The sequence below is a fragment of the Mustela nigripes genome, chromosome 16, assembly GCF_022355385.1.
Source record: "Mustela nigripes isolate SB6536 chromosome 16, MUSNIG.SB6536, whole genome shotgun sequence".
NCBI classification, from domain to species: domain Eukaryota; kingdom Metazoa; phylum Chordata; class Mammalia; order Carnivora; family Mustelidae; genus Mustela; species Mustela nigripes.
In genome coordinates this window covers 29,423,855-29,447,034 of record NC_081572.1, presented here as the reverse complement: position 1 = coordinate 29,447,034, position 23,180 = coordinate 29,423,855, and the positions used below count along the sequence as shown (strand labels likewise).

The following is a 23,180-nucleotide window of genomic DNA, read 5'->3' as shown; positions in this document are numbered from 1 at the left end:
TCACTTTTTACTAGCAAAGCCCAATGAAGAAACCAAAGCACTTTTTTTTTCATCCAGTCATATGATGAGTAGACAGAAATGACTTAGAAATCATGGAATCCAACAGCTTCATTTGACATGTGAAGAAACAGCCCTGAATGGGGAAGTGACTTATTTCATGCCACACAGCACAAACCACGCATCTCAGGGACCTATCCAGGAATGCAAAACAAGCTGTCCGTTCTTTTTTGGAAACTTGCCCGACTGACATTAGAAAGAACACAAACAGCTGCTCAACCATGTCTAGAAGGGAGAGATTCTACTCTTCGATACAGCACCAGCAGTCTAACCAAGAAGTGTTAAGGGAGAAAAGAAAAGTCAGCCTGAAACACGTTCCTTAGGAAAGCAACCCATCTCCCCCAAAGAGTAAAACAACGAAAGCCACCTCTACATTCGCTTTCCTGTCATCAGTGTGAATTGTTCTCTGAGGACAGATCTTAAAGGGCAGACCTAGCCACAACTTCATTGCGTGCTGTTTTCTGGATCTATACTTGCTCTTCCAAACTCAGTCTCTCTCTTTTCCCCAGCACCTCCCCCTCCCCCAACACACACACACACACACACACACACACACACCCCTTAAAGATGGGAACTAGAAAAAGGGAGAGGATCTTATTTTAAGGAATCCATATTATATCATTAATGTCTATGGACTCATTGTGCCCCGCACCTCATTCATATCATGATGTCCTAGCTCCTAGGACCTCAGAATGTGACTCTATTTGAAAAGAGGGTCTTTATGGGTGCCTGGGTGGCTCAGTGGGTTAAAGCCTCTGCCTTCGGCTCTGGTCACAGTCTCAGGGTCCTGGGATCGAGTCCTGCATGGGGACCCCTCTCTCTCTGTCTGCCTCTTTGCCTACTTGTGATCTCTCTCTGTCAAATAAACAAATAAAATCTTAAAAAAAAAAAAAAGAAAAGAGGGTCTTTAAAGAGGTCACTTAGTTAAAATAAGGTTGTTAGGGTGAGTCCTAATCCAGTATGAATGCTGTCCCTATAAGAAAAGGAAATTAGGACACAGATGCATATAAAGGGAAGCCCATGTGAAAACGGCAGAAGATGACAAGCCAAGGAGAAAGGTCTCAGAGGAAACCAATCTTGCCAACACCTTGATCTCAGACTTCTAGCCTCCCAAACTGGGAGCAAACAAATTTGTTTTGTTTCAGATACCCAGTGGTATTTTGTTATGGCAGCCCTAGGAAATGAATTCACTGAATTACTGTACTCATCTGCCATGGAGATAAGTTTTAATCTCATTCTTTAACAAGTTCATGCTCAGAATGGAATGCCAGTGTCATCATTTTGACCCCTGAATTACAATGAGGACCCAGGCTTGGATCAGTTAGGGTGCTTCTGCAGGGGAAAAAAAAGGGAAAACCCACCTCCAGTAACTGAAGTAACAGATGGGATGTATTTGTCTCAAACAACTGAAATGTCCAGAGATAGCTTAGACTCCACGAACAGCAGGGTCAGGGTGTGGTCTCTTCTGCCTCTCCTTGTTTATCAGGCCTGCGGTTAAGTGGACTTCCCTGAAGGTGGAAGATGACATCAGTAAGTACACACACTTCTTCACGGCCCTCCAAGAAGAAAGAATGGCATCCCATAAGCCCTGAAACAAGTCCAGGCCTTCTCTGAGGAACCAGTCATTGTTACACGAGTGTCAACAACTAATGTTCATTGAGCACTAAATACGTGCCAGACACTCTTCTAACTGAATTGGCTTCTGCTGAATTAACGCCAGTAATCCTCATAAAAAGAGCAATGGTGCGACCCCACTTGGTTAATTCAATCGAGGTTGACTCCTGGAGCTGAGGAGAGGTAAGCCCCCTGCCCCTAAAGTATGCAGTCATTTCACAACATGCAGAATGGATATTAAGGAAACCCCACAGCATGAACGAAGCCATGTCTCTGGAAAATTGTAACTGCACCATGCTTCAGTTATCCGTCATGACTCAGATTAATACAGGCAAAAAGCAAGATCCTCTCTTTCATTGTCCATATGACCCAAATTACCCTTTTCCTCTATGTTCCTCTGAATGTCAGAGGACTGTTTTCTCCTTGTAGGCACAGATGCCAATGGAGACCAAGTGCAGAAGCATGTAGGATTCTGGAGATTTGTTCCCAGACATGTCACCAGCCTTCCTCCTGCAAGTTATAGTGGCCTCTTGGGTCAAATCTGGGCCTCTTTGAATCTGCTGCTCTTGTGACATTTGTGTGGAAGCCTCTTGGCTTGTTCTGACTTGTGTGGAGCTACCTTCTCTGTTACTCCTTTTTTTAAAATTTATTTTTCTTCCTCCTCTGTTACTCTTGATTTACAGTAAGAGAGGAGCAATCAGGGACACCTGGGTGGCTCAGTTGGTTAAGCCACTGCCCTTCAGCTTGGGTCATGATCCTGGAGTCCTGGAATCAAGTCCCATATCGGGCTTTTCCTGCTTTGCGGGGAGCCTGCTTCTCCCTCTCCCACTGCTTCTCCCCCTGCTCATGCTCTCTCTCCCTCTCTGTCAAATAAATAAATAAAATCTTAAATTAAAAAAAAAAAAAGGAGCAATAAGAGACAGGCATTTGGTGCTGCTGCAGTTTGTCTCACTCCTTTCCTCCTTCCAAACCCAACCTTGCACCTGCTGTATGGTTCACTGTAAAGGATTAAACGCACTGGTCTGATAGTCTCCATTTTTCAAACTTGAATTCAATTTGAATTTTATCTTGGGTCACAAATCCATGCATTATGATTTATGGCATTCTACTAAATCAGGTGTTAATCTCATCAGGCTTCACTGATTAGAAATAAATAATGGGCGGCTTTCTGCCCAAATGCTAAACAGTTCACTGCTACCTTGGCACAACTTAGTGAATTTTGGGGGGAACATAATTTGATGATGCTTTATCAAAAGTCACCAAATATTTGTATCTTTTATATAGTCATCCCACTCCTGGAGGACTTACTTAAAAGTGCACGGGTAAAGGCATTATGTGCAACTATGTTCATTAAAGACTGGCTTAGAATAACGTAAATGGAAACAGTACACCTTCTAACCATAGGCATGGCTAAGACAATTATAGTAAAAGGCTCCTTGAGGGAAATATTATGTAACTATTAGTAGTTTCTTTTGTTTGGAACCCTTTTCCACCCCCTCTTCCTTACTTTTCTGCCAGCTAACTCCCACTTAGCCTTCAAGACTCAGGGTACCCACCCCATATTGGGGCCCCTCCTCCTCTGTGCTTATGTAACACCTGGGCACACCTCTGTGAGGGCATTTCTAGCCCATCCCATTGATTTTGCTTGTCCGTCTCCTCAATTGATTGAAACTCATTGAGGCAGAGTCTGTCCTGGGCGCAACAAGTTAAAAACCAGAAGGGGCGGGGGCAAGAAATAATATTATTCCTAACACTGAAAACTCGGGCTTCAGCTGATTTCGGTCAGCCTTCCTACCGACCCCAGCCCTGCCCCTAAACACCCAGCCCCATCAGCGCCACATTCACCTCCTCAGTCTCTTGAGGAAGATGAGAAATCCGCTTAAAATCCCTCTACAGGGAGTGTCTTGTGGGGGAGGGGGTGGGGGTGGGGGCAATGGGTAGGACTTTGGAAATGGGGCCCGTGCCATATTCCTTCAAAACTCCAGGAACCGCTAACATTCTTTCACATTTCGTTCCACAAAGTTCGTTTCCACGAATGTCTGAGTTACCTTTCATACAAATGGGGGCTGCAAAGGGTCGGGTGACTCGGTTTGCACTGACACGCGAAGCGCGTTTCCTCCTCGCAGGCAGCACTGCTTCAAAGAGCAGGAAAGGGGGCTCAGCCCAGTCCCCGTGTCAGGGATTTGGGGTCGCTTCTCCTCTCCCCTTCTTTTTCCTGCCCGGCTCCCTGGACGCTCCGCGCCGCGCTCCCTTTTGCCCGCCCGACTTCTGAGCGGAGCGCTCCGGAGGGAGGAGAACCGGCGAATCCTCGCGGGCTCCCGGCGCTCGCGGACCGGGGCCCGCCCCCACCCGCGCCCGGCCCCGTCACGTTGGCTGCAGAGCGCATCCCGGCTGCACCCCGGCGGAGGGGAGGGGGGGCCGCCGGGGGTAGCTAAGGGGAGCGGGTCACGTGAGAGGAGGAGTCTGACCTACTTTCCCTGGCGGCAGGCGCCTGCGTACCTCCGGGCTGCACGGCGGCCGGGAGGCTCACGTGGAATCGCACGTGCCGGGTGCTCCCGCCCGGAGCCCGGGGCGGGGCGCGCGCAGGGCGGGGCCGCGTGGGGAGGCGGGCTGGAGCTGCGGGACCCGCCCGCAGGCCCGCCGAGCTCAGGGGTCCCGCGTGCCGATCCCGCAACCCTCGCCCTTGCACCCGCTGCTTTGGAGAGCTGCTTCGGCGCCCCGAGCGGGGCTTCCCACAAATTCATGGACTTCAGTATTACTGAACGCACACATTAAAACAGAGTTCCTGCACATATGCCCTTTAAATCAGCAATTCCACGACTGGGAGTTTGTCCTACAGATGGGCTCCCACGTCTGTGAAATGTCGCTCCAGAAGGACAATCATTACATCACTGTTTGATATCACACGCGATGGGAAACAGTCTGTCCAACAATAAAACTGGTCAAATTCGTGGGAACGTAAATTATGATTGGGCGTATTTGGAATTCTCTGCGGCTGTTAAAAAGAAATGGACAGCTCAGGAGACATTGATACGGAGAGATCTCCAAGATCCATTCCGTGATCCAAGAAAATTTAAATGGAGCAGAACAGCGTGTATGGGATTCTGACAGACATTTGTGTGAATAAATACACATATATGTTTGTAAATGTATAGAATAGCTCTGGAAATAGGCGTAAGAAACTGGTAAAGGAAGGTATGTTGGATGACTGAGGAGCCAGTGGGGAGGAAAGAGACTACACATACACACTTTTGTAACCTTTACATTTTGTACTCTGTGTGCCTAATTTATTTTTAAATACACATTTTAAAAACGAAGAGTTATTTAGCACCGACTCTGGGCTGGGCATCAGGTTTGATGTAAATCATTTCCTTCTAGAAAGTCTGTCATGTATAGTATCTGCAGCATTTCCTATTCTGTTCAGCTTGTATCTTAATGTTTCGAGGCTTTCTCATCAACTCTGATAAGAGATTTTTTTTTTTTTTTTTAACTTCCAAGATGAACAACCCAATAGGTCCTCTCCAAGTTCTTGGAAGTACTCTCCAAGTTCTAGCTCTTAAGAAAAGACATTTTAACTAAGGGATTCTCAGCAACAAATATTTGCACAATAAAGCCTACACAACAATATTGCATTGGTAATTAACCTTTGCTCTCCCAATTACTCTCTGAGTTTGTATAGCAGCTATTATTGTCACCGTAGTTACTATTATGTATCAGTTGTAATATATTTGCGTCTAACTAAGTGACTTGAGCAGAAAGTTCCTTTAATTGAAGTCCAGGATAGGGTGGACTTCAGGAATAGTTTGATTCAGCTGCCATACCTTTCATGGTGGCAGCTTCATCTGAAGCTGTGGGAACATCTCACCTGATGAAAATGCTTCTTTCCTAGAGGCAAGAGCAAACATCTCATAATTCCTAATTCATTGGCCTAAGTTGGATCAAGTACCTGGTAAATCAGGGAGAACTAGAAAAAACAAACTAGGTTTGGATGTTGAGGAAGCAATGATGATGACCCTCACATCACTTCTACTATCATTGCTATCACTATTATAGTTGACCAGTGAGCAACACAGGAGCAGGGACACTGCCTTCCCACACAGTCCAAGATTGATGTATGACTTTTGACAACCTCACTCTTAACTATTAATAGCCTAATAATACTGTTAATAATACTGTTAATAGCCTAATAATACTGTTGACCAGAAGCCTTACCAATAATACAGTTGATTAACACACATTTTGCATGTTATATGTATTATATACTGTATTCTTACAATGAAGTAAGCTAGAGAAAAGAAAATGTTAAGAAAGTCATAAGGAAGAATACATTTACAGTACTGTACTGAATTTATCAGAACCCCAAATTCAAGTATACGTGAACCTACACAGTCCAAACTGTGTCCTTCAAAGGTCAACTGTATTCCCCCCCCTTTCCAGGTATGGACTGGGTGATAGTTCTTGGCTTGTCCCATGTTATGCAACCAGTGCATGTGCATTTTCCCTGTACCCCTTCCTGATGAGGGAGAAAAAGCAGCAATGAATTAGGGGAAATCAATCTCCATGACTAGGGAAACAACTTGAGTTATGGTGAGTGATCAAATGATGTCATTTTGGCAGATCATATAAAGGAAGTATACAAGAACCACACTTATGTGCTATTTCTTTATCCATCCCTCCAGTAAGTATTAGACTCCTACTGTATATATATGGACACACATGGGCTCTTGGAGAAAAACAGAAGACATTCACAACCAAGGGCTCAGAGGGAATATGGTCAAGTCAGGCAGATAAGATAGATGCTTGGAAAATGTTAAGATAATGATATAAGACAGCATGTAATTAAGTGCCTAAGTGGACGATAACACAGTGTGGCAGGTATTCCCAGCAGAGGGAGACCACATAGGAGGAGACTGGTAGAACAAGAGAGCAGATAGAAGAGGGCCTTGACAGAACAATCAAATTAGGTAAGATAAACAATGGAGAAGGGAAGGGTTGTATGGAGGGTCAGACAATATCTGAGCAAAGGAGTGGAAGTCAGAAAGAATCTAGTATTCTCAAGATCAGAGGTGAGACTTACTGGCACGGATGTTCGTGTTGAAGAGGAGTGAGAGATAATGATGGAAACATAAGGAACCATGTACCTCAGGTTTATATTCCTTGTGCATAGAGAGGCAGAGTAATTATTTAAACCATACTTACTCTTGTTCCCACCTGCTCATGCTTTCCAAAGCTCATCCAGTTAAACAAAAGGGTAGTCAAGGGTCTTCCGTGTGTGCTCACACACCAGTCAGCCAATCACAGTCACCCTGTGGCAGCTGCCAGGCTCCTCCCGTCCTGTGCTAGTCCCCTCCTATCACCCCTTCCCAGGAAAGTGGGATGAAAGGTATAGGTCACCACCACCAACAACCACTTGACTGGTTATGTGGGGAAGAGAGGGAGGAGTCAAGAGCGATTCCAAATGTCCTCACCATGTCTACTGCACACTATGTCAGCAGGGTGCACATCACACCCAGAGCATTCCTTTCACTGGCAGGTTTGCTCAATAAGGGGAAGGACCTCCTGCAGCACACTGGGTGTTCAAAAGCTCAGCAACGGTCAACCCAAGATCAAGGCTTACTCCCAAGCGCAGAACCTGGATGAGTGTGAGGCAAATGAAGGCTCAGTTGCACAATCTGAGGAGGCACCTACTCTGGGGTCTCACAAGGGCAGCTCTATGGGAATGGCGTGCCATTGTCTTTGCTCCGTGATCTGGAGAGGCCAAAACTAGAAACCTAAGAGTGTCCACCTGAGACTTTTAGACACACAGCATTTTAAGGAAGTTTTAACAGTTGCTAGTGACAGATGTTGATTTTGATGGACACCCATATATTTGTCTGCTTATATTTTTCCTCTTTCTTATGAAAGTCCTTTTTGCTCATTCTTTTTTCCCAAAGCCCAAATCATACACAGACGTTGAGTTATGAATGAGATGTGTGAATTTATATGGAAATATAAGTTGTATATTCATCTGATAATTGAACATACATGCATTAAAGAGTCTGCAGGTATAGACCAGGGATGCATTCGTTGTTGGGACTGTGAAGAAAATAAACAAGAATCAGTGGAAGGCTTGCTTTCCAGGAAATCTCAGCCTATTAGGGGAGATGGTCTATAAGGAGAAGACAAGCTTGTCAACAAATAAGGGTAGTAAGCAAGTACAAAAGTTTATCGGGATTGGTAGAGCCTAAGAGTGAATGGGGGACGCCTGGGTGGCTCAGTTGGTTAAGCATCTGCTTTTGACTCAGGTCATGATCCCAGAGTCCTGGGATCAAGTCACACTGGGCTCCTGGCTCAGCAGGGAGCCTGCTTCTCTCTCTGCCTGCTGCTATCCCTGCTTGTGCTCTCTCTGACAAATAAACATTTTTAAAAAATGTTTAAAATTAAACAAATTTGAAAAAGGGAGATAGAGAGAGAGAGTGAATGGCTCTCTCTATCATAGCTGGCAGTGTGTGGTAGATAGGGGAAGTCCAGAAAGGTCTTCAAGTAGAATGTGATACCTGATATAGGTCTTCAGAGGTCAGGCCCCTCACCAGTCAGGCATTGTGCTAGCAGTCAGGGTAGGGAATGGTGGGGTGTTAAATCTCAGATATTAAAAAAACTTACACTCCTCTTGGGAACAGGCCTGAAGACAGAACATTGCAAAAGTCCTGAGAAGTGATCAACAGGGATTTCTGCCCCGTGCTTTGAAGGGACAGGAGAAAGGGCCAGGTGCCGTGTAGGAACGGGGAGACAAGTTTGGGGTATGACAAAGCTATGCATGCCCCTGGTATAGACAGCTTACAGATTACTGAGCAGGCCTGAGCACATTTGCATAAAGAACCAAGTTTTTCAATGGCTGGAAACTCCCATTTTCTTTTCCCCTTCGATGTTCAACATTGTTTGCAAATTTCTGATGCCTGAGAGAGTGCTGACTGATACTAGAACATACAAAAGAATAGCAAAATGTCACAGTGATAGAGCGGTAGTATGGTGGATGGTAGGGCCTTGATGGTCAAGTCGAGGATGAAGCATGTGTTCAAGGCTGAGCCGTCTTATCACCAAGGGAATACTGACTTAAAAGAATAAAGAAGTATTTTTTTGCTTGTACTGTGTATCCATTGCAGGTTGGCATGGACTTTGCTTCGTCTTGTCATTGTTCTCAGTTAGGGACTGAGATAGAAGGAACAACCATTATGTGACAAATTGCTCGTCTTGGCTTAGGGAAAACAGAGCTCTGGTGGGTCCTGCATCTGCAGTGTTTCAAGAAACATTCCAGCCGGGAAAAGCTGGCCATTGCTTCCGGTCACAACCCATTGGCCAGAACTAGTCATGTGGTCCCACTCAACCACAAATGGTCAAGTGAGCACAATTCTACCTGGTGCCAGGAAGGTAAGGGAATTGGAATATTTGTATATAATAATAATATATTTGTATATATTAATTTGTATAAATATACATATATGTATATATATAATTTGTATATATATACAAATAATTATATACAAATATACAAATATATTTGTATATATACAAATATAATATATTTGTATATAATAAATGTGTATATATACAAATATATTTGTATATATAATTGGAAATTTGAATATTTGTATATAATAATAACTACTATGCCTGTGGCATCCTTCTTCTCGAGCTGACTCACCAAATTCAGTCTCCTGGAAATACTAGGAATGATATTGATGGCAAGCATAATACTAAACCCTAATTCTCGAGTGCTTGCTACTCTATTAGAATCGAGGTAGACACTAGTCTAAACACTTTCCCTGTAATTATTTAATTCTCCCAATAAGCTAGAATCACAGAAAAGGTGATCCGAGGGAAGGGAAGAATAACCTTTCAGCAGCAAGTGTCAGGAAAATAAACCTATTTTATAAACCAGGTCTGTGAAGTGGGACATATTGATTTCATATGTATATATACATATATCCACTTCCACTTTGTGAAGGATGGATTCGGTGTGTAACAAAACCAGGGAGGTGTAAACTCAAGAGCATGAATAAATGAACGAGGGCACTATTCTTTTTTTTTTTTTTTTAAAGATTTATTTATTTGACAGAGAGAAATCACAAGTAGGCAGAGAGGCAGGCAGAGAGAGAGAGAGGGAAGCAGGCTCCCTGCTGAGCAGAGAGCCCGATGCGGGACTCGATCCCAGGATCCTGAGATCATGACCTGAGCCGAAGGCAGCGGCTTAATCCACTGAGCCACCCAGGCGCCCCTAGGGGGCACTATTCCTATACTCCATTGTCCACAATAATAATAGTTACTTGGAAGTTTATGCACAACATTTTATTACAGGCTATCCTTATCCCCAGCAACCACAGGCTCCTCGAGGGAAACGGTGATTAGAACGCTTTCCTCCATATTGGCTCAGGGAGCATCCCTAGAGGAGCAGAGTCCAGAGTGCTTCCTGTGAGATACTGTTTGCAGAATTCTAACCCAAGGGACACCTGGAAAAGGGATGTGTGTGTGTGTGTATGTGTATGTGTGTGTGTGTGCGCGTGTGAGAAAGAGAGAGATCAGGCATGCTTCTGTATCTCTAAATGCATTTTCTTTTTATGTTTGCATACTTTGCTCACGATAGTCTGAATGTTGGTGTTCCCCAATTCATAGGGGAAATCCTATCCCCCCTAAAATTGTATTAGGAAGTGGACCTTTGGGAGGTGCTTTGGACATGAGAATGAAGTCCTCAGGAATGGGATTAGTGCCTTATAAGAGGCTCCAGAGAGATCCTTACCCCGTCTTACTGTGTGAGGACACAGCAAGAAGGCACCTGTTCTAACAGGAAGGGGATCTTCACCAGAAGGCCACCATGCTGTCACCCCGATCTTGGACTTGCCAGCCTCTGGCACTGTGAACAATAAATTTCTGTTGTTTATAAGCCACCCCGTCTGTGCTGTTTTCCTAGAGCAGACAGAGACAATGCCTAACTATTTATAAGCAGCTTACTGAGAGTCTCTCCTTTATATTTTCTCTATTTTCATAGCCCCCAAAAGGAATTACTTACCAAATATTTCTGAGAAATTGCTGCTGATTTGGGAAAAATGTTTTATGAATTGCATGCAAAACTGGTAAAATAATAATAGCTAACATCTGAGAGCTTATTATATGCCAGGCACCATGCTAATTACTCTATGTGCAATAGAGCTTTTTTTTTTAATTAAGTTTATTTTTTTTTAATTAAGATGTTTATATTTCCCTTAAAACATTTTTTAAAAATTTAAGTTCTAGTTAGTTAACATACCGTGTAATATTAATTTCAGGAGTAGAACACAGTGATTCAACACTTACACACAACATCCAGTGCTCATAATAACAACCCTACTTAATGCCAATCACCCTTCTAGCCCATCCCCCACCCACCACCCTCCATCAATCCTCATGTTGTTCTCCATCATTAAAGTTTCTAATGGTTTGCTTCTCTCTCTTTTTCCCCCTCCCATATCTTCATCTGTGTTGTTTCTTAAATTCCACATATGAGCGAAACCATACAGAATTTGCCTTTCTCTGACTTCCTTTGCTTAGCATAATACATTCTTGCTCCATCCACATTACTGCAAATGGCAAGATTTCATTCTTTTTTTTTATGGCTAAGTAATATTCTATTATATATATATATATATATATATCACATATTCTTTATTGTTTCCTCAGTTGATGGACATTCAGGCTCTTTCCATAGTTTGGCTATTGTTGATAAACACTGGGTGCATGTACCCCTTCAAATCTGAGTTTTTGTATCCTTTGTATAAATACCTATAGCGCAATGCTGGATTATAGGGTAGTTCTGTTTTTAACCTTTGAGGAACCTCCAAACTGTTCTCCAGAGTGGCTGTACCAGTTTGCATTCCCACCAACAATGCAAGAAGGCTCCCCTTTCTCCCCATCCTTGCCAACATCTGTTGTTTCTTTTTTTTTTTTTAAGATTTTATTTATTTATTTGACAGACAGAGATCACAAGCAGGCAGAGAGGCAGGCAGAGAGAGAGAGAGAGAGGGAGGAGGAAGCAGGCTCCCCGCGAAGCAGAGAGCCCAATGTGGGGCTCGATCCCAGGACCCTAGGATCATGACCTGAGCCGAAGGCAGAGGCTTTAACCCACTGAGCCACCCAGGCGCCAGTTTTCATACATTATGAGAGGAAGCCGGGATCAGGGAGAGATAGTAGACTTCCATCTTCTCATCAGTAATAGCTCATCTTCTCTTCCGTTCCTTCCCAGGGGGAGAAGGTGAGAGCTGATGAGCTGGGGGGGGGGGGGTGGTCAGCAATGAGTCTGGAAAGGTGGCAGGCGAATGGAATTCCCTCAGAGCTCTGTCCCCACTTCTAACTTCGGTAAGCAGCTTGGAGACCAGCCTGAAATCACCAGGAGTTAGAGCCTTCTTCAGCCAGTTTGAGAACAGTGTTTATTGTTCCTTTGGCACTTCTCCAAGCCAGCCACCTGACATAACTCACAGAGCAGAGAGGGGATGGAGCACGGCAAATGGAGGGCACCTTCCTCTCCCCTAGAGAGAGGGTAAAACCGTGCCAAAGGTGGGGAGTGTGTGACCAGGTGGACAAGGGTCTTCATTCAGACAGCCTCAAGGTAGAGACAGAGCCAAGTGGAATCTTTTTGGGCCAATTTGATAATTTATCTTTTCCTTTTAAAAAACATCCAAGGGCGCCTGGGTGGCTCAGTGGGTTAAAGCCTCTGCCTTCGGCTCGGGTCATGATCCCAGGGTCCTGGGTTTGAGCCCTGCGTCAGGCTCTCTGCTTAGCGGGGAGCCTGCTTCCTCCTCTCTCTCTCTGCCTGCCTCTCTGCCTACTTGCGATCTCTCTCCATTGGATAAATAAACAAAACCTTAAAATAAAAATAAAAATTAAAAATAAAAAGCATCCAAATTAGCATGGAGTTCTACATGATATTTTCTCAACATTGAAAAACAAAAATCCCCTCTCTGTACTTTTAAAAAGTTCTTACATGCATTCTTCAATAAACCTTCTATAGAGTAATATTCATTCTCATGGTCAAAACACCTTAATATATTATAAAGTACAAAAGGTAGCAATAAAGTATGAATCAATGTCATAAATAAATATATATACATAAGATTAAGGAACAGAAAAAAAAAGAATGAAGATACACATACCTTTATGCTTATCTGTCTTCTCCAAATTGTCTGCAATGGGTATATCTTTGTATTCAGCGAAGTTTTACTTTTGAAACTCCCTGGGAATAAAGGGGAAACATTCATTCAGAGGATATGGTTTTAAGTCCTTTCACCTTTATTTCTCAAGACACAGCAGCATGTTTAATACATAGAAGCAAGTCCTATCTCAAGATGTGGTCTGACTATCACAGAGCAGAGAGCGGCAGCAACCTAACTCCTTGCACCATGAATATGGCAATATGACTCAAGTTTATGTTGATGTTTTGTTAACCTGTCTGATGGTTAGACTATTTGTGTTGTACTTCTAGCAAACCAAGGGCCTTCATTTTCCTCATGTGTACCAAGACTGGTGAATGCTTCAAGCATTCTGTGGTCAGAGAAGGTGCTGATATGGTCCTGGGGACTGGGCTCAAAGGAGCTAGAGTATAAACCAGATGGGGCCAAAGCAGAGAAAATGGGATCATAGTAGCAGAGGGGAGCTCGTGGTCGGAGCCAAAGGGCAAGCGCTCAGCCAATGTCAAGAAAAGGAGAAAGAGGGGCGTCCAGGAGGCTCAGTCAGTTAAGGGTCTACCTTCAGCTCTGGTCATGATCCCAGAGGCGTGTTGGTCTCCCCGCTCAGCGGGGAGTCTGCTTCTCCCTCTCCCTCTGCTCCTCCCACCACTCAAGCTTTCTGTCTCTTGGTCACTCTCTTTCAAATAAATAAAAAATCTTTTTAAAAATGGAGCAGAGCATCAAGAGCCTTGATAGCACACTGGGTAAAAAAAAGTGAATTAGCCATGACCTTGGGAAATAGGACTCTGGACCTGTGCTCTTGGAAGATGTCAGGGACTGAGTTTTCCAGGATATTCGCTGTGCAGCTTGGGAATGGTTTGGTCAATTTAAAGGAATTTAGTTTTGGGCAGAATATGTGATTAATATGCTGAAACCAAGTGCATGCCTTGATACTTACCTCTGTTAAATTCAGTCTTGCTATATTTGGTCCATTTTTACAGCTCAGTAAGAAATCTGTGGGACCTGATTCTGTCACCTGTGTGTTAGTTCTTATTTCTCCCTCTGTCTTTGATCCACAGGTTCGATCATTATGTATTCCAGGTATTCATACCAAATCCATTGAAATCCATCACCAAAGACCCCTGCTGCATCCTCTGGGGATTGCCATTCAAGCATAGGCTAGCTTCCCACTACTTCCCCTCTTATCTCTGAGGATAACCTGAGAGACCCGATGAAATCCTTCATTGTAAAACATTTCCCCAGATCCATCAGTTTAATGACCCTAACCAAAAAAGACATGAGATGAATCTGACAAGACTTATTCTAGTGAGCAGATTATATCTCATCTTAGCATTTCCCCCTCCAGGCTAAGCAAGCACAAGGGCTCTAATCTTATCCTAATACTGAAAAGGAGAATAATAAATTGCAATAAATGGAGTGACAATAAGCTAGATTCATCTTCAGTTGGGTGATGTACAAATTTCCATCCCCAAATATCTTTATTGTTGTCTAGAGTCACTTTGCTTGAAGATTCCACTGTCTGGATATCCAGACACATTCCCACAAAGTAATCTTGTCTTGGTACCAGATCTGGTCTGGGACCAGTAATTAGCTTTGTTGGTCTAGAAACTCTTCGATCAGTCCTCAAGAATTGAACAGATCCAGGAAACCCAACCCCTGACAAACATACATTCAACAAATTCATTTATTCGTTTAAAAAAAAAAAAAAAGCTTCTTTGTATCTACTTGGTGATTGGCACACTGGTTTTGAATGCTGGGCTATAGCAGCAAAGAAGATAAAGTCTTCGTCCTCATAGATTTACATCAGTAGGAAGAGGTACATAATAAATAAGTAGACAAATAAATTTAAAAATGGAATTTTAAATAATTGTAAATGTCAAGAAAAAAATAATGCAGGATGGTGGATAAAAAAATGACGACCTTCTGGATGATGGACAACTGATGATGTTAATAAATTCATGTGTAATATGGATTTCCTTTCTTGTGGCCAGTGCTTGTGTTCTCACTCCTGGACTTTAGTTTTTACTTACAGAGGGCAGGGAAGCTAATTGGAATCCATGGTGATTTGGAAATCAAGGAAATCAAGGAAAGCCAGAAGGATGGTAGGCAAGCCAAGAGGATTGTAGCTTGCCCTGTTGTGTTGAAAACTCTAGTAGACCCAGTGGAATGGTAGGAAATGACATATGGAAGGAAGAACATTACATACCCGTGCAAGAAAAAAAATGTAAAACTAAGCTCAAATGACATGTTACAGACATGATCTGATGTAGCCTCTCCCTCCACTTCACCTCCTAATCCCAAGTCAAAAGTGATGAAGACAACAAATGTGCAGTTCTGGGTTCTTCTGACTTGAAACTCCCTCACTCTGTGTGTGCTGTTGAGCCCATCCCATCTTTGGTATGTCACTTGAAAAGAAAAGGAAGGCATTGGAGACCTCTTCACTCACGCCAACATGTACTTTTCATCTCGTTTATAGCCTGTGTTGTGCTTTTTGACTAAAGAAACTTCAGCTGAGTCTGATATATCAATTTCCATCTTGAAGCCTTCACCAGCCTCAAAGAGGTCTGGACTAGCTGAGAATAAAAAATAATGAGCTACAATTTTTTAAAAAATTTATATATATATATATCTTATTTTTTTATTAAATTGTTATTTATTTTCAGAAAAACAGTATTCATTATTTTTTCACCACACCCAGTGCTCCATGCAATCTGTGCCCTCTATAATATCCACCACCTGGTACCCCAACCTCCCACCCCCCCGCCACTTCAAACCCCTCAGATTGTTTTTCAGAGTCCATAGGCTCTCATGATTCACCTCCCCTTCCAATTTACCCCAACTCCCTTCTCCTCTCTAACACCCCTTGTCCTCCATGATATTTGTTATGCTCCACAAATAAGTGAAACCATATGATAATTGACTCTCTCTGCTTGACTTATTTCACTCAGCATAATCTCTTCCAGTCCCATTTATGTTGCTACAAAAGTTGGGTATTCATCCTTTCTGATGGAGGCATAATACTCCATAGTGTATATGGACCACATCTTCCTTATCCATTCGTCCGTTGAAGGGCATCTTGGTAATTTCTATAGTTTGGCGACTGTGGCCATTGCTGCTATAAACATTGGGGTACAGATGGCCCTTCTTTTCACGACATCTGTATCTTTGGGGTAAATACCCAGGAGTGCAATTGCAGGGTCATAGGGAAGCTCTATTTTAATTTCTTGAGGAATCTCCACACTTTTCTCCAAAGAGGCTGCACCAACTTGCATTCCCACCAACAGTGGAAGAGGGTTCCCCTTTCTCCACATCCTCTCCAACACATGTTGTTTCCTGTTTTGTTAATTTTGGCCATTCTAACTGGTGTAAGGTGGTATCTCAGTGTGGTTTTAATTTGAAGCTCCCTGAGGGCTAGTAATGATGAACATTTTTTCATGTGTCTGATAGCCATTTGTATGTCTTGATTGGAGAAGTGTCTGTTCATATCTTCTGCCCATTTTTGGATATGTTTGCCTGTTTCGTGTGTGTTGAGTTTGAGGAGTTCATTATAGATCCTGGATATCAACCTTTGTCTGTACTGTCATTTGCAAATATCTTCTCCCATTCCGTTGCCTCTTTGTTTTTTTGCTTGCAGAAGCTTTTGATTTTGATGAAGTCCTAAAAGTTTATTTTCGCTTTTGTTTCCTTTGCCTTTGGAGACATATCTTGAAAGAAGTTGCTGTGGATTACTGCCTATGTTCTCCTCTAGGAGTCTGATGGATTCCTGTCTCATGTTGAGGTCTTTTATCCATTTTGAGTTTATCTTTGTGTACAGTGTAAGAGAATGGTTGAGTTTCATTCTTTGACATATAGCTGTCCAGTTTTCCCAGCACCATTTATTGAAGAGACTGTCTTTTTTCCAATGTATATTTTTTCCTGTTTTGTCGAAGATTAATTGACCATAGAGTTGAGGGTCCATATCTGGGCTCTCTACTCTGTTCCACTGGTCTATGTGTCTCTTTTTATGCCAGTACCATGCTGTCTTGGTGATTACAGCTTTGTAATAAAGCTTGAAATCAGGTAACGTGATGCCCACAGTTTTATTTTTGTTTTTCAACATTTCCTTAGCAATTCGGGGTCTCTTCTGATTCCATACAAATTTTTGGATTATTTTCTCCAGCTCTTTGAAGAATACTGGTGGAATTTTGATCGGAGTGGCATTAAAAGTATAGATTGCTCTAGGTAGTATAGACATTTTAACAATGTTTATTCTTCCGATCCCAAGAGCATGGAATGGTCTTCCATCTTTTTGTGTCTTCTTCAATTTCTTTCATGAGTGTTCTGCAGTTCCTCAAGTACAGATCCTTTACCTCTTTTGTTAGGTTTTTCCCCAGGTATCTTATGGTTCTTGGTGCTATAGTAAATGGAATAGATTCTCTAATTTCCCTTTCTGTATTTTCATTGTTAGTGTATAAGAAAGCCACTGGTTTCTGCACATTGATTTTGTATCCTGCCACGTTGCTGAATTGCTGTATGAGTTCTAGAAGTTTGGGGGTGGAATCTTTTGGGTTTTCCATATAAAGAATCATGTCATCTGCAAATAGAGAGAGTTTGACTTCTTCATTGCCAATTTGGATACCTTTTATTTCTCTTTGTTGTCTGATTGCTGTTGCTAGGACTTCTAGTACTATGTTGAACAAGAGTGGTGAAAGTGGGCATCCTTGTCTTGTTCCTGATCTCAACGGGAAGGCTGCAAGCTTTTTCCCATTGAGGATGATATTTGCTGTGGGTCTTGCATAGATAGATTTGATGAGGTTCAGGAATGTTCCCTCTATCCCTATACTTTGAAGCGTTTTAATCAGGAATGGATGATGGATTTTTGTCAAATACTTTTTCTGCATCAATTGAGAGGACCATGTGGTTCTTCTCTCTTCTCATATTAATTTGTTGTATCACATTGATTGATTTGTGAATGTTGAACCATCCTTGTATCCCAGGGATGAATCCCACCTGATCATGGTGGATAATCTTTTTAATGTGCTGCTGGATCCTGTTGGCTAGGATCTTGTTGAGAATCTTAGCATCCATATTCATCAGAAGTTATTATCAACAGTTATATGCCAATAAGCTTAGCAACCTAGATGAAATGGATGCATTCTTGGAAAACTATAAACTACCAAAATTGAACCAGGAAGAAATCGACAACCTGAATAGACCAATATGTAGTAACGAGATTGAAGCAGTGATCAAAAACCTCCCAAAAAACAAGAGCCCAGGACCTGATGGATTCCCTGGGGAATTCTACCAAACTTTCAAAGAAGAAATAACACCTATTCTCCTGAAGCTGTTTCAAAAAATTCAAGCAGAAGGAAAACTTCCTGACTCTTTCTATGAAGCCAGCATTACCCTGATCCCCAAACCAGGCAAAGACCCTACCAAAAAGGAGAATTTCAGACCAATATCACTGATGAATATATATCTCTATATATCTTTTATTTATTTATTTTTATTTATTTTCAGCGTAACAGTATTCATTGTTTTTGCATCACACCCAGTGCTCCATGCAATACGTACCTCCCCAATACCCACCACCTGGTTCCCCAACCCCCCCCCCCCCCCCCCTTCAAAACCCTCAGGTTGTTTTTCAGGGTCCATAGTCTCTCATGGTTCACCTCCCTTTCCAATTTCCCTCAGCTCCCTTCTCCTCTCCATCTCCCCATATTCTCCATGTTATTTGTTATGCTCCACAAATAAGTTTAACCATATGATATTCAACACCCTCTGCTTGACTTATTTCACTCAGCATAAGCTACAATTTTTAAGCATTTTCTCTGTGCTGGCAGTATCCTACATGTTGTACATGGACTCGTCTCTTTTAATTCAACAAGACAATCAACGGTGTACTGGTTAAGATGGTTAGCTGCTATATCAAATATGTCTCCAAAGGAATAATGGTTTACACAAGAATTTAATTTTTTAATCATACATGTAGTCTAAGTGGTTCCAGGTTGGTAGAGGGCCTCTGCTCCACACAGTCACTCAGGTATCCAGGATGTTAGAAGCTCTACCACATCTAACCAGTGGGAAAGTAAAGAGGATGGAAGTTTGAATATAGGAAGTTTTTAATGGGTCAGGCCTGGAGGAGTTGCAGACTCTTTTTGCTCATATACTACTGGCTAGAAGTTAGTTCGATGGCCACTGCTCAATGTTCAGGAGACACTGTGAAATGTAGTCTCATCATATTCCCAGGAAGAAAAAGCAACAAGGAACTGTTACTATTATTTTGATTTTACATATGAAGAAACCAAGGTTCAGAAAATTTAAGTATCTTGTTCCAGACAGTAATTAAGTAAATAAGTAAGCAAGTAAGTAGGTAAGTAAGCTAGGGTCATGGTGTTCCAATTAGGTTATTCCAACTCTAGAGACATTCTTCTTCTTCTTCTTCTTTTTTTTTTTTTTTTAAAGATTTTATTTATTTATTTGACAGAGAGATAGATCAAAAGTAGTCAGAGAGGCAGGCAGAGAGAGAGGGGGAAGCAGGCTCCCTGCTGAGCAGAGAGCCCGATGTGGGGTTCGATCCCAGGATCCTGAGATCATAACCTGAGCCAAAGGCAGAGGCTTAACCCACTGAGCCACCCAGAGGCCCTTCTAGAGACATTCTTAACAAATGTGCTGTGTGATTCCTTGAAGGATAGGCAGACTGTGGTATATCTTCCAGATATACAACCTCTTTCCCCTGGGTAAGACTGAGCACATGATACCAAGTTTTGCCTCTCTGATCCCAATTTATCTACACTTTTTTTGGCTGACCAAACCCCATCTATAGCCATAGTCTTCCTTTGCATGAGTTAATATCTATTAATCCGGAATCAACTTAGCTTTTTCCTGTGCCCAGGAAAATTTTCCATATCATATTTCTGCATTGATTTTGCTGACAAACTCAGAATTCTCAGGTGTACTTCATTGTTTCTTCCACTCAGATGACTCTACCTTTTTTTTTTTTAAGATTAATTAATTTATTTGTCATAGAGAGAGAGAGGGAGAGTGAGCATAAGCAGGGAAACAGCAGGCAGAGGGAGAAGGAGAAGCAGTTTCCTCACTGAGCAAGGAGCCCAATGTGGGACTCTATCCCAGAACTCTCGGATCATGGCCTGAGCCAAAGGCAGCAGCTTAACCAAATGTGCTACCAGGCGTCCCCAGATGATTCTGCCTTTAGTCAATAAAGTCACTGCAGAGAATTAGGCTATTTCTAGGCATCATTTTCTCACCTATGCATTCAAGACAGTCATGCCAGCTTTCTCTTTTGTTGTCACTACCATAGGATGTCCTATTCACAGCTGTTACTCCTCTGAGGTCCCTGAATAACCTGGTTCTGCTTGACTATCTTTAGTCAGTTTTACTGACCTCATGAGCACCGTCTCATCATAGGGGTAAGCAAGGCAGTGACAATACAGAGGATCAAAATTTCACAAAGGTTTATGCCCACATTGCAACATCTTTCTCAATTTCTTCCCAGCTCTGAACACACACTCACTCACAAAACTTATCTCCCATAACATGTACAAGGAGTGTTTTCAAGATAGGAGGAATACGTTTGACTTAAAAAAAAAAATTTATTTTTTTGAGAGACAGAGAGCTCACAAGTAGGCAGAGAGGCAGGCAGAGAGAGAGAGGGAAGCAAGGCTCCCTGCGGAGCAAAGAGCCCAATGCGGGGCTCAATTCCAGGACCCTGAGATCATGACCTGAGCCAAAGGCAGAGGCTTAACCCACTGAGTGACCCAGATGCCCCTAAGCCTGACTTTTGACACTAACTCAGAGGTGCTTGTCATCAGGAAACCAGATGATCTAGCCTCTCCATCTCACGGAATGATGCTCAGAAATACAAATGTTTTGGCGCACCTGAGTGGCACAGTTGGTTAAGCTCAGGACTCTTTATTTCAGCTCATGTTGTGATCTCAGAGTCATGAGATCAAGCCCTATGTTGGGCTCTGTGCTCAGCAGGGAGTCTGCTTGAGATTCTCCCTCTCCTTCTGCCCCTTCCCATTTGTGCACTCACATGCGCGCGCGCTCTCTCTCTCGCTAAAATAAATAAATAAATCTTAACATAAAAAAACCCCACTACAAATGTTTTTAACCATGAATAGAGTATGTAATTATGTACAAGGTAAAATTAGAGTTCTGACTATCTATATTTTAATCAGAAAATCCTTTAAGAAGAAAGGGAATGCTGGTTGTACCTGCAATACACCGTTTTAGGGAAGGTAAAAGCACTATCCTGAAGAGAAAGTGTTTTCCCCTTTAAGTTGGAGACCCATTATAGTTTACCCCAATTCTGCTTAAGTATTCCCATTTTCAAAGCTCTGTAAATAGTAAATACATTTTGTAGGATGGGAAGTATAAAAGTGATGTTGTCACTCTTCTCTAAAATTGTGAATAGGTTCCTTACTATTCAGTAGGAGAAAAAATATGCAAAATATACAAATGTACCCTCTATCTATTATTCTGACCATGAACTTCATTGTTCATTGCCTATAAAGTTTTTTAACATGAATATTCAAATCTGTAGATTAAATATAATATAATCAATATGACTGACCAATTTGGGCTGATGAAATTCCATTTTCATAATGACTCTTTATCCCTTTTGGAAAAAAAGTCATGAGAAGTGGAATGGACAGTAGGTTTGTGTGACATGGGGATTAAAACATTTGAGAAAGTTAAGTAGGGGGAAAATACCTTGGTGAAAAGGTATTTCCTCCACCTCGCCAGGTGGAGAGACAAGAAGGTTCTGAGATGCTGAGTAGTCACTGGTGGCAATGAATGCTTTTGAGTGTGAGCCTCAAGGTGCCCTCCAGATGCTCTTCTGCATATGAGGAGATTATCAGAAGTTTATTGGAAAAGGAAGATAATTAGAACATTGGACTATGTGCTCCATAAGGTCAGTGACCATTATTGTCTTGTTCTCCACTGTGCCCCCTAGTTTCAAGCCCAATGCCAGGCATGTGGTAGCTGCTAATCAAATATTTGTTGAATGAGAGAATTTGTTGGATACAAATATTTGTTGAATATATCTGTTTTCCTCCTTGAAAGAAAGAAAGAAAGAATGAATGAATGAATGAATGAAAATGACAAAAGCCAAGCTAGTCCTTGGGACTTGCTTCCCCCTCTCTCTTTGAAAATGACAAAAGCCATGCTAGTCCCAGGGGGCCCTCACTGCTGCCCCCAGCCCCGCCAGCTGCTGCCCTCTGCAGTTTGGCCTTCTTTTCCTTGGCACGAGCATTCTGGAACCAGACCTGGATGACTCTCTTGGGCAGCCCAATCTCCTCTCCCAGCACCTCACACTCCTGCATGGTCCGGGTACGGTAGGCCTCGTAGCAGGCTTTCATGATCTTCAACTGCAGGCTGCTCATCTGGGTCCTGTAGCGCCGTTGCCCCAAGAAGTTATAATATTCCTGGGGAAGAGGCTGCCGGGTGGCTCAGTGGGTTAAAGCCTCTGCCTTCAGCTCAGATCATGATCCCGGGGTCCTGGAATTGAGCCCCTCATTGGGCTCTCTGCTCAGCAGGGAAGCCTGCTTACCCTTCTTTCTCTGCCTGTTTGTGATCTCTGTCTGTCAAATAAATAAATAAAATTAAAATATTAAAAAAATATTCCTGGGGAGAGAAACTTTTCCTATGTCCTTGGGAAGGCCAATTTAGGGTAACGACAGCCCTAAGGTTGAGAATGCAGCAGAGGATTCCCACAAACAGTGCACAAAGATTCCCTTTCCTCGCATCCTTTCCAATACTTGCTATTGCTATGAGGTGATTGTTATTGCTATGAGGTTATTGCTATTGTTAACTAAACTTATATTGGTAATCACTTTGCTATATATATATATATATATATATATATAAAGTTACTATGTTGTATGTCTTAGAACAATACATACAACAATGTTGTTTGTCTATTATATCACAATAAAAGTGGAAAAGATAAGCCATGGCAATACAATTTCTTTTTTTAAAGCCAAAACAAAAAAAGAATGCAGCAGAGGTGGTCAAGAAGAGGTCTGATGGTCAAGGCTACCATATGGTAAACTGAAGTCACAGCATGACAGAATGGCAAGACAGCAGTGAGAAGCAAATGAGTGAGCCCCATCCCTTGCAGGACCTTCGAGGGGGAAGGCGGGAACCAGAGAATTTAGGGACTGATGATTCTACTGGGGATATGATATCAAATTACTGTGGATCATCACTTCTACCCATAGCAGTAACCATATGTCTCTCATCTTATCTTCTCCCTGGTTTCTGCTTTGCTCCCTTGATGCTAATGTGAAAAATGAAGGTAAGTTTATATAT

General features: G+C 42.4%; 1 long non-coding RNA gene across 1 annotated transcript; it reads right to left on the bottom strand.

Annotated features, from left to right (window-relative positions):
- Positions 1–1,261: 1,261 nt before the first annotated feature.
- On the bottom strand, positions 1,262–4,022 carry LOC132004533 (uncharacterized). Its single transcript, XR_009400536.1, has 2 exons — positions 3,720–4,022; positions 1,262–1,565 (listed from the first exon to the last, which is right to left on the bottom strand). It is a non-coding gene; the product is annotated as an uncharacterized LOC132004533 (long non-coding RNA).
- Positions 4,023–23,180: the final 19,158 nt, after the last annotated feature.